General features: G+C 40.6%; 1 protein-coding gene across 1 annotated transcript in view; it reads right to left on the reverse strand.

The window, feature by feature from the left end:
- LOC114700724 (alpha-1-inhibitor 3-like) overlaps positions 1–13365 on the reverse strand; it is a 176328-nt gene that overhangs the window by 8374 nt on the left and 154589 nt on the right. The gene's annotated exons all lie outside the window — the stretch shown is intronic.

Consider the following 13365-nt stretch of genomic DNA (forward strand, 5'->3'; position numbering starts at 1 on the left):
TATTCCCCAAACTGGAAAATTTAAAGGAAATGATCAAAATGAGATAAATAAATGCATCTACAACAAGAAGTGAGATTGAACCAATAATTTAAATCTCCCAATTGAAACAAGCCCAGGCTAGATGTTTACACTAGCAAATTCTACAGGCCCTTTAAAGAAGAACTAGTAATGCTTCTCAAACTATTCCATATTCATAGAAAAGAAGGAGACATTATCAAACTCTTTGAATGAAGCTTTTGCTGTTCTGATAACAAAGCCAAGGGGCTGGAGAGATGGCTCAGATGTTAAGAGCACTGACTGCTCTTCCAGAGGTCCTGAGTTCAATTCCCAGCAACCACATGGTTGCTCACAACCATCTGTAATGGGATCTGGTGCCCTCTTCTGGCCTGCAGGGAGAACACTATATACGTAATAAATAAATCTTTAAAAAGAAAGAAAGAAAGAAAGAAAATTACAGGCCAATCTCCTTGATAAACACAGATGCAAAAATTATCAACAAAAGACCTACAAACCAAATTCAACAACACAACGAAAAGATCATTCACCATAATCAAAATGTCTTTAATTCAAAGATTTGAGGATGGTTCAATGCATGTTAATCAATAAATGTTGCATATTACATAAGGAAACTCAAGGGAGGAAGAAAATCTTCTAAAAAGAATCAAACATCCTTCATGTTTAAAAATCCTGAAAAATACGGCAGAGCGGTGGTGGCGCATGCCTTTAATCCCAGCACTTGGGAGGCAGAGGCAGGCGGATCTCTGTGAGTTCGAGGCCAGCCTGGTCTCCAAAGCGAGTTGCCTTTAAAGCTACACAGAGAAGCCCTGTCTCGAAAAAAAAAAAAAAAAAAAAAAATCCTGAAAAATAGACCAGACGGAACGTATCTCAATAAGGGCTGTAAATGATAAACTTGTAGTTACCATTATGTTAGATGGAGAAAAACTCAAAGCATCTCCATTAGAATTAAGAAGAAGACAAGGGTGTCAACTTCCCCATTCTCTTTTTGTTTTTTTTTTTGTTTTTCAAGACGGGGGTTCTCTGTGTAGCTTTGCACCTTTCCTGGAACTCACTCTGTAGCCCAGGTTGGCCTCGAACTCACAGAGATCCGCCTGGCTCTGCCTCCCAAGTGCTGGGATTAAAGGTGTACGCCACCACCGCCCAGCTTTTCTCTAGATCCTTATGATCTGTAACTATAAGAATGAAGGTGACCAGTCATTACACAAGATTTAACCTGTTGGAATGTATAGGTAGTCCTGAGGTTCCCTGTTTGTAAGTCTATTGAAAACTCCCTAGGGCTGGAGAGATGGCTCAGAGGTTAAGAGCACTGACTGCTCTTCCAGAGTACCTGAGTTCAATTCCCAGCAACCACATGGTGGCTCACAACCATCTGTAATGAGATCTGGTGCCCTCTTCTGGCCTGCAGTCATAATGCTGTATACATAATAAATAAATAAATAAATAAATAAATAAATAAATAAATAAATAAATAAATAAATCTTAAAAAAAAAATAACAACAGTCAAAACCAACCTTGGAATAAACCTAACCAAGGGGATGAGAACTCTCCATGATGAAAACTTTAAAACACCGAAGAAACCGAGGAAGACAGGATATGGGAAGACCTCCAAATGCTCACAGATTGAAGGAATTACTATTGTGAAAACAGCCTTTCTACCAAAAAAACAAAAAAAAAACAAAAACAAAAAACAAAAACAAAAAGTACAGATTCAATGCAATTTCAACCAAAATCCCAGGGACATTTTCATAGACATAAAAAATATTACAATTCTTAGGGAAACACAGAAGACTCCGATAACCAAAGCAATCCTGAGCAAAAAATGCTGCTGCTGGAGGCATCATATAACTGATTTGTGCTGTACTTTGGAGCCAAGTAATAATAATAGAGATATAGATCACTGGATAGACAGAGGATCCAGATGCAAGGCCACACAACTACAGCTACCTGATTTGGACAAAAATGCACACTGGAAAGAGGGTAGTGGTTTCAACAAGTGGTATCTTTGGACAAAAGAATGAAATTAGATTTTTTTTTTGACAGGATTTCTCTGTGTGGCACAGACTGTCCTGTGTACTGGAACTCACTCACTCTCTAGACCAAGCTGGCCTAGACCGAGGAGATTCACCTGCTTCTGCCACTGGAGTGCTGGTATCAAAGGCGTGTACTATCACTGCCTGGCTGAAACTAGAGTCTCGTCTCCCATGCTACACAAAAATCAACTCCAAGTGGATCGAGGACTTCAGTGTAATACCCAAGGTCTGAAAATGTTACAGGAAAAATGCAGGTAATACACTTAAAGGCACATGGGCCTGGTGTGATGGCTTCGGTAGGTACGTAAAGGTGGATGCTTCCAAGCCTGACAGCCTGTGTTTGATCCCTGGGTCCCACATGGTGGAAGGAGAGAACAGACTTCTGCAAGCTGTCCTCTGACTTCCCTAAGCAGCTGGTGTTAGTATCTTGCTCTCATTCTTCTGGGTATAACGTCCTACGTCATCAGGATGTTGCGGGCAACTACGAAACACCAGGTGATCACTCTGCCTTAAAAAGCCACACACAGACCCCCACCCTCCCTTTTTCCATTTCCTCTATGCTGTCTGCTCTGCCCCGCTTCCCTCCCTCCACCAGGGCTGGCTTCTCCTGTCCTATCCCCTCTTCTCTCTAATAAAGCCTGTTCTAACTCTGGTAACCATGGCTCGTCTTCCGCTTGTGACCCTTCCACAGAACAACCAGAGCCGTTTATCCTTTCATTCGCCATTTATCCTTTCAGCCAGGGCACCTGTGTACACACACACACACACACACACACACACACACACACACACACACACGCACACACACACACAGAGAGAGAGAGAGAGAGAGAGAGAGAGAGAGATGCCCTCAGTAAATAAGTAAATGTAATGAAAAATATATAGTAGGCATATGTAAGGAATTTCAGAATATGACTCCAGTCACTCAGGAAATAATGCCGATAATCAATAAATGGGATCTCATGAAACTAAAAGCTTCTGTACAGAGAAAGGACACTGTCAATTGACTGAAGAAGCAGCATATGGAATGGGAGAAAATTTGTGCCAGTTATACATCTAACAAGAATTAATATCTAGAATATACAAAGTACTCTAGAAATTAAACAAGAAAACAAACAACCCAATGGAAAAATAGGCTATGGAACTAAGCAGAGAACACACACACACACACACACACACACACACATACACACACACACACACACACACACACGCATACGCACACGCACACGCACACCAATGCTGTTCTGCATGAAGAGGAATGAAATCCTTGACTTGCAGGAAAATGAGTAAAACTGAAGGTCATGATGGAAAGTGCAATCAGCCAGATGCAGAAACCCAACTGTGATGTGGTTCTTTACATGTGTGGAAGACAAAGAAAAATCCATGGGGGGCTGGAAATGGAAGAGGGACTCTAGTAGCCCTAAAAAGAAGCTTGCAGAGGGGGTAGAGAAGGAAGGAGGGAGGGTAGAAACAGCACGGGTGGGTAGGATCCTACTAATTTGTACAATTATCATGCATTAACAATTAACAATTAGAGACCACAGAAAGCGGTTGACCGGTAACATGGACATTTGCATTAAGTATACCCTGTAATGTTTGTACAAGGATGAAATCAAAGCCTGTCAATGGTGCAGTTCTCATATGTCCCCATCTCTAAGTGACACACGATTATTTCGTTTTTTGTTTACACTTATTAATGAATTTGTTTATTTCTTGAATTTTCTTTAGAAAATGTCTTGTCCTCTTTTTGAGAGCAGCTGGGACAAAGTGGGGCCAGCACCATGTTGGGTTCACTAAGGGAGTCTTTGGGGGAGGGACTGGCAATATAGCTCAGTGATAGCTTGTGGAGGACATGAGTTCAATACTCATCCTACAAAACAAATCAAAAGCCTCCAACCAAAGGACAAAACCACAATCCATAAAAACAACCAACCAACCAACCAAACCCTTTGCAAAAGAGTTAATATCGGTAAAACTATCTGTAGGCAAGCATTGCCAAGTTCCTTGGAAGCTCATAAGGATATTTTTCTGTGCTCATAATTATTAAAATGGCCCTCTTTCATTTTGTTTTGTCACTTTGCAATGAGTCTAGCTATATTCCCCAGGCTGGTCTCTTGGCCTCAAGATACTCTCCTACCTCAACCTCCCACCTAAGTGGGAGTATAATACTGTGCCACTATGCCTGGCTGCCTTATAATTCTTTTATGTGGCTGGATTGAGTGCATTTTATGTCTTTACCAATCTCTTTGTCTCTCAGTATAGTCTTAGATCCTTTTTTCTTTTGCCTGTACAAAGAGGTTTGTTAGGACTCAATTTTCCAAGATGTAGTTTTGTATATTTTTAGTGCTTGTAAACATTGCTAAGTTGTTCCCTGTAAATCAAGCTCATACCAGCAATGAATGAGAATTCATTTTCTGTCCACCTTCTTACATGTAGTTTAAAAATATTTTATTTTATTTTATTTTAAACACACACACACACATTTATGTTTCAAAATTTTTCCACTGGAACACTCCTCCACTGAGGGAATGCAATCTTGTATAGCCAGTTTGGAAATCAGAATGGTGGTTTTTCAGAAAATTGGGAATCAATCTACCTCAAGACCCAGCAATACCATTCTTGGGCATATACCCGAATGATGCTCAATCATACCGCAAGGACACTTGCTCAACTATGTTCATAGTAGCATTATTTCTAATAGCTGGAACCTGGAAACAACCTAGATGCCCCTCAACCAAAGAATGGATAAAGAAAATGTGGTACATATACACAATGGAGTATTACTCAGCAGTAAAAAAATAAAAATAAAAATTAAATAAAAAAAGACGTCTTGAAATTTGTAGGCAAATGGAACTAGAAAAAATCATCCTGAGGGAGCTAACCCTGACTCAGAAACACAAAAACAGTATGCATTCACTCATAAGTGGATAGTAGATGTAAAGCAAAACTTAACCAGGCTAGAACCCACAGCCCTAGAGAAATTAGGTAACAATGAGGACCTTAAGAGGGACAGCCATGGATCGCCCTGGGAAAGGGAAATACATGAGGTTTCCTGGGTAACTGAGGTGGGAGGTGAAGAGGGGAGGAAGTAGGGATGGTAATATGAGGGATCAGATTGGCTGAGTTGTGAAAGAGACGGAGAGGGAGAACAGCAAAAGAGAGGGGTCATGATGGGGCTGGGGAGAAACCTGGTGCCAGGGAACCTCTCAGGAATCCACCAGGAGGACCCCAGCTAGGATTCCTAGCAATAGTGGAGAGGGTGCCTGACCAGACTGATTAAATTCTCACCAACAGTGCAGAGTCCCCTTTCCCCCACATCCTCACCAGCATCCATTGCATTTATTTTTTCTCAGTAGTCATTATGACTGGGAGAGTTAACATTCCAGGTTACTTTTTGATTTCCATTTCCGTAATGGGTGAACATGGTGAACATTTTCTTACATAATCTAAAAAGTGTTCTGTTAATTTTTGTGTTTATCAATGGCATTGCTTGGTACTTTGGTTTTTTTTTGAGGGGGGGGGCTTCTTTTTCTTTCTTTCTTAAAAAAAATACGTCAGACATGCTATGTAGCTTAAGTGGACCATGAGCTTGCTATGTAGCCCAAGATAGCCAGGTCTAACTTGTGTTTTCCTGTCTCTGCCTCCTGAGAGCTGGGGCTAGGGGTACAGGCTATAGGGTCGTAGACTTTATATTTTCCAGGTCTACATGTTTTCTCTCTTTAATATATATATATATATTCTCTCTGTTTTTTCTCTCGAATCAATTCCCTGTTAGATGAATGACTGGAAAAGGTTTTCTTTCATTCCTTTAGTCTGTTTCTTACCCTGTTAGGCGTTACTTCCTTTGTTGTTCAGTACCTTTCTTCACTTCATGGAACCCTGTCTGTCAACACTTGATATTATTTCCTGAGATATTAGAGTCCTATTAAAATCTTTATATGTTTCCCTGTGTCTTCTTCTAGAAGTTTAAAAGTGAAAGTCTTACATTAAGGACCTCGATCTATCATGAGCTGATTTTTTTAATAGGGTGAGGTATAGGGATGTGGTTTTCAGTCTTTTAGATGTAGGATTCCAGTTTTTTCAGCAGCACTTGTTAATACAGTTTCTCAGTGTATGCTTTTGGTACCTTTATGGAGAATCTGATGATTGTAGCCGATGGCTTTATTTCTATGGCTCAATAGTGCATTTTGACGTCAGCTGTTGTAATACATCCAGTATGGCTCTTTTCATTCGGGATCTTCATCTCTTTCTCTGTCTCTCTTGAGTATTTTCTCTCCTCCTGTGTGTGTGTGTGTGTGTGTGTGTGTGTGTGTGTGTGTGTGTGTGTTTCTTTATAATGTTTAGCTTCTTTTCCATTTCTGTGAGGAGGGTAAGTGGAAGGAATGTATTAGATTTCTAGATTATTTCTAATAATATGGCCATTTTCACATTATTTTGTTGATTCGTGGACATGGCGGGGGTCATTCTATCTTCCAGAGTCTTCTTCAGTGTCTTCCTTTAGGACTTATGGTTTTCTTCACAGAGGTCCTTAATGCCTTTGATTATGTTTGTACTTAGGTTTTTCATTATTTGAGGTTATTATGAATCAATATTTGTACCTTGAGTTTTCATCCTACTGCTTTTCTGACAGTATTTATCAGATATAAGAGTCATCTGGTAGAGTCTTAGGGTCTTTTAAGACTATTATCATATGCAAAAAGGGTAATCTGACTATTTGGTCTCTACTTGACTTCTTTTATTTGCTCAGGCTAAAATTTCAAGGATCTTTTCTTTTCTTTTCTTTCCCTTTCTTTTCTTTTCAAGATAGGGTCAGATCATGTAGATCAGGCTGGCTCAAAAATACAGAGATCTACTCACCTCTGCCTCCTGAGTGCTGGGATTAAAGGCATGCTCCATCACTTCTAGTGGAGTTCAAATATTTTATCCAATAATAATGGCCAGAATTGAGTCTTTGTCTCTTGATGTTAGAGAAAATGTTTTCATTTTTCTCTATTCAACAGAATGATGCCTACAGGTTGTTGTACATAGACACTATTACACTGAGGTGTGTTCTTTCTATACCCATTTTTTTCAGTTCTTCTTATGATGGAGAAAGACCTGATTTTGTCAGTCACTTTCTACATGGATTGAAATGATCATGTGCTTCAGAACTTTTGCTAATTTGTCCAGCCATCATAGCATTCGAGAACAAGAGACAACTTAATCTTAGTGCATGATCTTTCTAAAGTGAAATTAAATCTGTGAATTTTTGAGGACTTTTGTATTTATGTTCACAAAAGAAATAGTTGTTTTTTGCGTGCATCCTTATCTGGTTTTGGTGTCAGGGTATTACTGATTGTAAAAGTATTTTATTTGAGCATTTCCTTCTTTTCACAGAAGTTAAGAAGCATTTCTTCCTTCTCTATTTTATGGAATAGTGAGAGATACTTCTTAGTCATTTTCTAAAAATTTTTATAGAATTCAAAAGTATATCCAATTAGTCTTTAGCTATTCTTGTTGGGAGATTATTATACTTCAGTTTCATTGCTCATTATAGTGAAATGGCTAAGGTGATGCTATCTTGTCCTGACTATTTTATTTCTACTTCCACACTCCTCAGCCTTCCAACCTCCTAACCCCATGGCCACATACTCCTTGGCCAAGCTTTTGAGACTGTCTGTGACCTGACCACAGTCCAGCCCTTTTACCCAAAATAACTGATGTTTGAGCCGGCTAACACATAAACTAAAATAACTAAGAGGAAGTGTAAGTCAAAAATAATCGTCATGTGGTGTCTGCAAGATACCACCAAGCCCTGCAAAAAGACAGCTGTTGCTCTGACTCCCACTCAGACACTGATGTAATTGTGGTTTTTGTCTTTAAAAACACTGCACTCTGAGCTTTGGCACCAAGGGACTTTGAGGCATGAGTCTAGTCTTGGTCACCCACTAATAAAAGGATTCATATATTCTAATCAGCACAATTAGCGTGGTTGTCAATAATTATCCCCTGTGGATCATTTCATTAGATCTGTGTACATTGTTGATGTTGCCTTGGTAAGTCCTATATATGCCTAGAAATGTATATACTTTATCAGTCATGTACATGCTTAGAAATTTATTATTTCCTTTACACTTTCCAGTTTAGTGGAGTTTAATCTTTTAAGATATTTCCTAACTATCATCCCCCATCCCTATATACCCCTCCTTTTACTAGAGGGCTACAGTGATAGTTTGTTTCCTGGAACTAGTGTCATGTTAAACTCTGTGTCCAGTTGTTCTCTAAGGATCGAATTACTGCTTTCTCCTCAGTGTTCATTTACCCTGCTAAAGGTCGGAGGTCCTTTTAGGGAAGGAACCGTGTCCATATTTGGTGACACCAGGGTGTTTCCTCAAGGATGTCAACCTCCCTTCTCTGTAAACTGGCTGATGTCTGGGAATTGACTTCAATGGTCTTTATAGTTCAGGCCAGAGTTTTATATACTTGACCTAAAACTTTTCTGTTTATAAAAATCAAGGGAGGGGTCAGTAGGTTTATTTATATTATTCAATAGCCGATTCAGAGTGTCTGTGGGAGTCACATTATTCTGTCACTGTGACTCTGCTGTTGATTATGATCCCCACATTGTCACAGACTCAATGGTTGTGAATCTTCAGTATTTGGAAGTCCTAACTCCCAACATGGTGGTATCAAGAGATGGAGTCCTGTAGGCAATTATTAGGTCAAGAGGGAAGAGCTTTCACCCACATAATCAGTGTCCTTTTAGGAAAAGCCCAGGGACCTAATTTGAAAACTATGTCTGCATTTCAGCAGGTCAACTAGTCACCAAAAGTCATGGAGTGGGAAGGAGCATTTCCTGAAGCTACAGGGCCTGATTCCTGTCTAGCCATGCCATGGGCTGGACCACTGTTCCAGTGTGGAATTTAGTCCCTCTGTCCACATGAGTCTGCCCTGCAGCTTTGGTAGTTTAAAGAGAACCAAATATTACACTAGATACTTTATTGCTGTATTTCTATCATTTTACTGTTCCACACTTATTTTCCTTTCCTTGTCTCTCTTCCTTTTGGACATTCTATTTTATTCATTCTTTGAGAATTTCATATATTTACACAATATATTTTGATCATATCATCCACCTCATATCTCTCCCAATGTCATCTTCTCCTCTTTCTCCTCTTCCTCTTGATTTTCCTCTTTTATAGTCCACTGAGTCCAGTTAGAGCTGTCTGTCTGCATGTGGGTATAGGGCCGTCCACTGGATCATGTTGTCCATTCCTTACTTTCTTGTGTGGTGTTAATAAAAGAGCAGTACCTGTATTTTAACCTTTGCTGCCACCCTGTGGTAATCTGGCAATCTTTCATTACTGTACTGGGGGAAAAAGGATTCGGCTACTGTGACCAGTAAAAGAACAAACAGGGAACACACACTAAACTACAACAAGGCGCAAAGAACCTGAGCCATGCATCCAGCATTGCTCATGTGTGTCTCATAATAGCATTCAATCTTTAAAATCCCATTCATCTGCCTGTAACCTAATTTGAATAGTCTTCTATTCCTAATTCCACCTCAAAGTAAGATGCATAATGACTCTGGAAATACATTGTTGGCCCCGTCTCATTACTGAAGTGAATTACAGAAAAGAAATTGCATAGGCAGCTGGGTCAAATCTCCAGAGACATTCCCATTGTTAAAATCTCTCAGGAGAATTTCATTTTGTTCTAGAACTACTTGTAATGTCCCAACAATTTTGGCTTTCCCTAAAAATTAAATAAAAATATTTTAAGAAGTAGAAGCTTACTTGAGACAGACCTGTTGTGACCTTCCCACCACAGCTCTGGCCGCCATTGTTGTTATCCTATACTATATCCTGTTACACAACCATTGGTTTTTGTTGTTGGGTTTGGTTTTGGTTTGTTTGCTTTTTCAAGATAGAGTTTCTCTATGTATCCCTGGCCCTCCTAGATCTCACCCTTTAGACCAGGCTGGTCTCAAACACAGAGACCCACCTGCCTCTGCCTCCTAAGAGCTGGGACTTAAAGCATGGGCCACCATGTGTCTCATAACCATTATTTTTAAATGATCCCACCAGCTTCTACAATAAAATAACACTCTTGATACATTATTCTCAAGTCATATCTCCAACTCACAGTGGCATAAATAAACACTGCCATCGTGTTTTCGTTAAGACAGACTTGTTACTGTACCAGTTGTCTGCCACAATCAACTTAGAGAGGGAACTTTTCATTCTGACTCATCGATTGTCCTGCTCTTTCAGGTCCTGTGGTGAGTGAGCACAGAGGTCACGGTGCATGACAAACCTCAGCAAAGCTAAGTAAAGTACTACCTCATGGGTATGGAAGAAAAAGGGAAGCCAGTGAGTAGGAGCCTGGTCCCACCAGCCCTATGAGGACACCATCAAGTTCTTAAAATTCCCATCACCTCCCATAGGGCCACATTAGGAACTGAGGCCTTGAGAGCACAGGCCCTCAGCCTGAGGTGCAATTGGGAGGTTTGGGGACTTTTAGAAGGGGTTGACCAATGGAAGCAAGAAAGGTCACTGAGGGGATTATGTCCTTTTCTTTCTGTCCTTTGAATGCCACCCCTGAAGGGAGTGGCTTTCCCCTGTGACATGCTCCCTTGCCACAGGCTTCAGAACAACAGGTTAAATGTGGTAGTTTGGAAGAAAATGGCCCCCAAAGGGAATGGCACCATAGGAAATGTGGCCTTGTTGGAGGAAGTGTGTCACTATGAGGGTGGGCTTTGAGGTCTCTTTCTCAAGCTTCACTCAGTGTGACAGTCAGTTGACTCCTGTTGCCTGCAAGATGTAGCACTCTCAGCTCCAGCACCACATCTGCCTGTCAGGATGATAATGGACTGAACCTCTGAAACCATAAGAGAGCCATCACAATTAAACGTTTTGTTTATAAGAGTTGATGTGGTCATGGTGTCTCTTCACAGGAATAGAAAACCCTAATTAAGACACTAACTAACCAGTAGGGTTTGAATCTTAAATGCCCCCAAGGGCTCATGTGTTTAAACATCTGGTCATCAGTTGGTGGTTTTTAGGTTAAGGGGATACAGCCCATCATGATGGAGAAAGCATAGTGCCTAGTAATTGTGGTGATATTGTGTTCCCCAAAATATTGTGTACCCTAATAAACTTATCTGGGATCAGAGAACAGAACAGCCACTAAATATAGAGGTCAGAAAATTGTGGCACACACGCCTTTAATCCTATCACTTGGGAGGCAGAGATCCAACTGGATCTCTGTGAGTTTAAAGCCACACTGGAAACAGCCAGGCATGGTAACAAGAGCCTTTAATCCCAGGAAGTGATGGCAGAAAGGTATTTAAGGCGTGAGGACCAGGAACTAGAGCTGGTTAAGCTATTAGGCTTTTAGCAGCAGTTCAGCTGAGATGCATTTGGATGAGGACACAGAAGCTTCCAGTCTGACAAAACAGGATCAGCTGAGGAAACAGGATCAGTCGAGGAACTGGCGAGGTGAGGAAGCTGTGGCTTGTTCTGCTTCTCTGATCTTCCAGCATTCACCCCAATACCTGGCTCTAGGTTTGTTCTTATTAATAAGACCTTTTAAGATTCATGCTACATCTGGCGCCCAACTTGTTGGGTATGAATTCACGAAAAAGCCGCTTGCCTGCGGCTGTGCAGGACCCAGCTACACGTTGCGAGTTGTGGTGTTGCACACCCGTAGGATTTGCTGAAGGAAGCAGAGGAAGATCCGGAGTTTGAGGCCGGCCTAGGAGGCTTGCTAAGGAGAATGTTTATGTCCAAGATGCAAGAGTTTATAAAATGGATTTCTCATACTTTATGGATCAAGAAGTAGGCAAAACTTGACTGGGCTAGAATTGTCAAGCTTCACCCCTACTGCCATCTAGGACCTGTATCCAAAAGCTTTCACAACCTCACAGAACAGCACCAGCTTGGGACTGACCAATTGCTCAAACACTTGAGCCTGTAGGGGACATTTTGCATCAAAACCACAACACCTTCCATTATATAACTTCACAGATTTATCATTGCCATTTTCAACATGGAACTCCTCTTAGTAAAGATAGCCATTTTAATGGAGCTAAAGGCCTCTGTTTTTTTCCTTTGCAAAAGTGTTTCTATCCAGATGTATTATATCTTTTTTCCCCCTGTGATGGAAATTGAATTGACTGCTGTGGAATTATCTTTTTGTACAGTGTGTGCATATGTGTCACTATGATTGGGTTAGTAAACAAGCTGACTGGCCACTAGCTGAACAGGATAAAGTTAGGTGGGAAAGCCAAACTGAGAATGATGGGATGAGGAGGGGTGGAGTGAGGGGAATGGTCAGCTAGATGGAGAGTGAGTTGGACACACAAAATGGGGTAGAGGTAAAAGCCATGAGCCTCGGGACAACACATAGATTAATAAAAACAGGTTATGTTGTAAGAGCTAGTTAGTAACAAGCCTGAGCTATCAGTTGGACATTTATAATTAATATTGTGTTTCTGAGTCAGTTATTTGGGAAATGGCCACCAGTTATTTGGGATCAGGCGGTTGGGACAAGAAAACTCTGACTACAGTGGACAGTCTTGAAAATGCAGGTCAAAATGCACATATGACCTCACAGAGACTGTGACAGCATGCATAGGGCCTGCATAGGTCTGAACCAAACATAGTGGGGTCCTAGAGATGAAAGGAGAAGTGGGTACACACCTCCACCCCTAACCCAGAAGCAACCTCTGATTGATAACTACTTGCAAACGAAAATTTAGTTTCCTCCCAGGGATATTCACTGAAGAAACTAACCACTCTTAAGAGTTGGCTACATGTCCAGCAGTAGATGGCCGATAGGAAATGAACTCTACAGTATGGTTAGCGGTTCCTTGTCTCATAGTGTCATGTCAGGGCTCTTCCTTTTTAAAAATTTTATCTCATTTTTATTTTTTTATTTTTATTTTTTTTGAGACAGGCTCTTTCTGTATGTAGCTGTGGCTGTCTTGAAACTTGCTTTGCAGACCAGGCTGGCCTCAAACTCACAGAGATCCACCTGCCTGTTCCTCCCGAGTGCTGGGATTAGAGGTTTATGCCACAACTCCCCACCCTTTATTTTTATTATATACATTATATATTTATATATTATTATATATTATATATCTTATTATATAATATATACAATACATATATTTTCTCTTTTTACCCTACAGGTCCTTTGCGTATCCATCACGGCTTCCTCTTTAGTGTTTTATGGGATTCCTGAGTGTGTGAACAAGAGGTCTCTGTGTCTATAGCTATTTTTTATGCTTCTCCTTGGCTCACTTCCTTCTCTTTGTTTTGTTTTATTC

Source organism: Peromyscus leucopus, chromosome 3 (genome assembly GCF_004664715.2).
Source record: "Peromyscus leucopus breed LL Stock chromosome 3, UCI_PerLeu_2.1, whole genome shotgun sequence".
Lineage (NCBI taxonomy): Eukaryota > Metazoa > Chordata > Mammalia > Rodentia > Cricetidae > Peromyscus > Peromyscus leucopus.